Here is a 5,621-nt window from a genome sequence, read left to right on the forward strand (position 1 = left end):
AAAGCAAAGATAGAAGTGATTTCGAGGGTATGATCATCTTGCCTGAGATCCCGCAAGGAAGAAGAACGAGTCCATGACGAAGACAAACAGACGTTACTATGTTTCCTTTCCTGATGATCAGTAGTGGTGCCTAGTTGGGGGTGATTGGGAGCGTGTCGCATGTTGAGTTCTCTTTTATTTTGGCGCCGTAGTCGGGCCATGAGTGTTTGGTTGATGTAATGTTATTTATGTACTTGATTGACGTGGCGAGTGTAAGCCAACTATGTTCTCCCCTTTTTTATTATATTACATGGGATGTTGTGAAGATTGCCTAACTTGCGACATATGCGTTCAATGCGATTATGTCTCTAAGTCGTGCCTCGACACGTGGGAGCTATAGTCGCATCGAGGGTGTTACACATGCCTAGACACATACTTGATCCTTTTACCCTCTGGGTGGTGAGTAAAATTGAGTTACTATCGCCATCGATATTACCTCCATACATCGATAGCCAATCCATGCCTAGTATCACATACAATCCTTGTGACTCCAAAATTATCAGGTCTGAGGGGAAAACATGCCTACCTATGGTCAATGGCATCTGAAAACATCCACTGCTTCGCATATACTCCGCTCTAGGTGAGCTTACTAACATAGGTGTCTTAAGAACTTTGGTGGGAAATTTATACTTATCCACAAACCCCCTCGAAATGTATGAATGCGATGCACCAATATCAAAAAGAACGATTGCAGTAAATGACTTAACCAAGAACTTACCTATAACTTCATCTGGCTGTTCTTCAACCTCCTCCACGTTAACGTGGCTCACCTGTCCCCTCTTAAAAGGGTTGGGCTTCTTCCCAGAGCTTCCATTTCCGTTGCCATTCTTCAACTCAGAACAATCATTGGCGTAGTGCCTAGTCTTCCCGCACTTGTAACAGGTGACATGACTCAGATCCTTTTTAGCGGGTGTTGCTGGGTTGGAACAGTTCTGGTTGCTGCTTGCTCCATCCCCATTTCCATTCTTGGGGCCACTGTGGTTATGCGAACATCCTCCATTGTGAGTGTGGCCTCCATGGTTATGGGTATATCCTCCTGAGTTCGGGGTAAAACGAGGCTTCTGCGATGTTGCAGAATTATACTTCCCTTGTCCATACTTCCTTTTGCGGCTCTCTATCTGCTGCTACTTCCCTTCAATCATAAGAGCCCTGTCTGCCAACTCCTGGTAGTTAGCAAATGTTGCCACCATCAATTTCATACTCAGCTCATCATTCAGCCCTTCCATAAACTTCTCCTGCTTCGCGGCATCGGTGGCCACATCATCCGGGGCATAGCGAGCTAACTTACTGAACTCATCCACGTATTGCCCCACAGTACGGTTTCCCTGGCGTAAGTTGCGAAACTCATGCTTCTTCATGCTCATAGCCCCAGTTGAGACATGAGCAGTGTGGAATGCTTGCTGAAATTGATCCCAAGTAACATTGACTATGGGGAACGTGGTTGTGTAATTCTCCCACCATGAGGCCGTGGGTCCATCCAGTTGGTGTGCGGCAAAGCGCACCTTCTCAGCATCTGTGCAACTGGTGGTCAACTCCCTTCCAATCCTGTGTAGCCAGTCATCAACAACAATTGGCTCAGTGCTACTGGAAAACACCGGCAGATTCAACCTCAGAAAACAGGCTAAGTTGTCAACTGGAGGTGGTGGCAGCGGGTTATTGTTGTTGTTGCCATGGTTTTGGACTAGTAGCTGCATCAAGGCATTCTGCTGTTGGATCAACTGAGTGAGCTCCGGTATGAAGACAAATCCGGGGTCATGTTTGGGAGGCATCTGATGGGTTTAGAGGGGAGAGATTAGAATTGAATGAGGTCTAAAGAGAAAGCACTACCCATATGCACATGAGACAAACACAATCATATCACACCACTCAATTCAAACAAGGGCATACAAATGATCTAACTACCGTTACAAAATACGCGGACTACTACTATATACATGGGGAAATACTACTGATAATATGGTGGTCATCTAGAAATTTTGATTAGAAGAAGATTCCATGATATCTGCTCCAGCTTCGTCTTCATAGTCAGTATCACTGTCAGGGTCGGAGTCGGTGTCGTCGATGATGATGTAGTCCTCGGGATGGTCGTCATCTCCTCCTGGCACGGGGTCTCCCATGAATACTCCTAGCTTCTTCTTCAGGTCTTCATTCTTCTCCAGTAGTACTACAATCTCCTCTTCATAACCATCGCATGTGGACTTGAGTTCCTCTTCTCGCTCCATGTTCCTGGTCATCACTTTCTTCATGTCTATCATGCTGGCGCACATCTGGTTCTCCTGACGACGAATGTGTTGGTTTAACTCCTGGATGTAGGCTGCAATGGACTTGTCCCTCCTGGTGCAGATCATCTCCCATTGCTCATCTCGGTGTCCACATATCTGGTAGATGGTGTCCTTAAGATCCTTGTGGTAAACTTCACCGATGCGTCCCATGGCGATGTGAGCTTCCATGCTCTTCCCTAGACTCCAGGTTGGTGCATCGAAGGAAAACTCTATGGGCTCAGTAACTGGTGTGAATGTCCTTCCTGGAACATGAACTCGAATGGTCCAGCGCTCTTCTTCAAGTAGAGTGGCAGTGTAGGTCCCGTCGAAGCTTGGTATTCCGATGTTCAGGTATCTAGTGGCTTCCTTCAAGTGTCGTCCAAAAGGGGTGTCTTCATCCGGTTGAGCAAACTTGTTCCTTGGGTCCGCCATCTATAGAGTAGAAAGTGAGAAGAGTCAAAAATGAGTAGAGAAGAGTGACCTATGGCTTATCTTAGTGGTCGCGTCCTACAGTCAACCTAGCTCTAATACCATCTTGTAGTGATCCGACCTCAAGCGATCAAATCTCGGTGCATAAGTGTCATCCCTGGATCGGTAATGCTGACGCACACAGTACTTGAAGGAATTATAACAGAGTGCAATCACACACTTATTACATCGAATGTCTCAAAAGAGAACTTAATACAATAATATGGCTGAAGGCCATCTAAATAAGATAAATGCGGAAGCTTCGAAGGTAAGTGAGTCCATCAACTCCAACGACATAGCTGAGTGCACGACAATGACCTAGCGCACCTTAATCTTCGTTTGAAAAGTCTGCAACATAATATGTTGCAGCCCGAAACGGGTCAGCACATGGAATATGCTGGCAAAAGAACAATGTAGAGCAATGACCATGAAATAGCTATAACTATATGTATATATGGCTAGTGGAGACTCTATGGTTATCATGTTTTTGCGAAAAGCCGATTTTTCCCTACTGCAAAGGAATATAGTTTATTTAACTACAAAGTTGGTTGATAAACATTGAGAATGGAAACCCCATCTCAATCCCAATTAAAGTAATCATCAACCCAACAAATTAATTAGAGTAAAGTGATGAGATCAACATAAATATTCAAGTACCAGATACTTAAGATGTCCATAACCAGGGACACGGCTAACCATGATTAGTTTGTACACTCTGGAGAGGTTTGTGCACTTTTCCCCACAAGACTCGACCTCCTCCGTTGTATTTCTCGCACTGCATGGTGTTTGAGAAACGGATGACCGAGACATAGTCTTTCTGAAGAGGTCCCTGAGGGAGTCCTAGATTAGGGGGTGTTCGGATAGCCGGACTATACCTTCAGCCGGACTCCTAGACTATGAAGATACAAGATTGAAGACTTCGTCCCGTGTCCGGATGGGACTTTCCTTGGCGTGGAAGGCAAGCTTGGCGATGCGGATATTCAAGATATCCTACCATTGTAACCGACTTTATGTAACCCTAACCCTATCCGGTGTCTATATAAACCGGAGGGTTGTAGTTCGTAGGCAATCAACTCCATACACAACAATCATACCATAGGCTAGCTTCTAGGGTTTAGCCTCCTTGATCTCGTGGTATATCTACTCTTGTACTACCCATATCATCAATATTAATCAAGCAGGAGTAGGGTATTACCTCCATCGAGAGGGCCCGAACCTGGGTAAAACAAAGTGTTCCCTGCCTCCTGTTACCATCCGGCCTAGACGCACAGTTCGGGACCCCCTACCCGAGATCCACCGGTTTTGACACCGACATTGGTGCTTTCATTGAGAGTTCCTCTGTGTCGTCGCCTTTAGGCCCGATGGCTCCTTTGATCATCAACAACGATACGGTCCAGGGTGAGACTTTTCTCCCCGGACAGATCTTCGTCTTCGGCGGCTTCGCTCTACGGGCCAATTCGCTCGGCCACCTGAAGCAGATCGAAAGCTACGCCCCTAGCCATCAAGTCAGGTTTGGAAGCTTAAACTACACGGCTGACATCCGCGGAGACTTGATCTTCGATGGGCTCGAGCCACGGCCAAGTGCGCCGCACTATCTCGAGGGGCATGATCTAGCTCTGCCCCGGACAGTGTCCTGGAGGCCGCACACGCATCGGTTCCGACCCCTAACTCGGAGCCTATTGCGCCAATTGAGGATGAGCGGTTGGACGTCACCTCGGGGGCTGCGATCCCGAAAGCGATCGAGCCGAACGCTAGCCCCGCACTCTGCACGACCCGTGACTCCGAGGATCCGGACTCCTCCCCGGACTCTGAACCCCCCGCGCCCCTGCCAATCGAATCCGACGGGGCGCCGATAATGGAGTTCACCACCGCAGACATCTTTCAGCACTCGCCTTGTGGCAATATCCTGAACTCTCTCAAGTCTCTCTCCTTATCAGGAGAGCCCTGGCCGAACTACGGTCAGTGAGGATGGGATACGGACGATGAAGAAATTCAAAGCCCACCCACCAGTCACTTGGTAGCCACTGTCGACAATTTAAATGACGTGCTCAACTTCGACTCCGGAGACATCGACAGCATGGATGACGATGCAGGAGATACCGACGAACCAACGCCCATCGGGCATTGGACAGCCACCTCATCTCACGATGTGTACATGGTGGATACCCCTAAAGGAAGCGACAACGAGGAAAAGGGGGATGGGACGGGAGATCGACCCCCCAAAAAGCAATCAAAGCATCGGCGTAAACACCGACCCAAGCCCCGCCTCGACAAAAACCCAGCCATAGAGCAGGACGAGCCGGCAGATGACGGGCAGGCCTTAGAGCAACCGTCCGAACAGGGCAACCCGGATAGAGAAACCGAACATCCCTCCCCCGGCGAAACGGCATTCCGGACGACCTCGCGCCGAATAAACCTATGGAGCAGAAGAATCTCCACGAGAGGCTCGTTGCAACTGCACGCAGCCTAAAAAAGCAGAAGCGGAAGCTAAAAACAGCGGAAGACACACTCCAGATTAGATGGAGCAAAGTAATCAATACCACAGATAAGTACGGCAACAGTCGCCACACTAAAAGCTATCCGAAAAGAAACCTACTGCCTGAATTCGACGAAGAGGCCCTAGAGCCCTCACATTCAAAAAATGAAAAAGCCACACGGTCGGATAGACGACCCCATAAAGCGGCAAGCGGCACCGCACCTAAATCGGCATGCGACCCACTTAAGGATTCGCATCATGGCCCAGTCAGATCCATTTATGGGCCAAGAAAGCAAGCTCTCGTAAGCAACGCTATGAAGCCATCATCAGAATCCGGCACACCCAAATACAGGGGCGCCGCACACCCCCTATGTTTT

The sequence above is a fragment of the Triticum dicoccoides genome, chromosome 6A (assembly GCF_002162155.2).
Source record: "Triticum dicoccoides isolate Atlit2015 ecotype Zavitan chromosome 6A, WEW_v2.0, whole genome shotgun sequence".
In the NCBI taxonomy this organism is placed as follows: Eukaryota; Viridiplantae; Streptophyta; class Magnoliopsida; order Poales; family Poaceae; genus Triticum; species Triticum dicoccoides.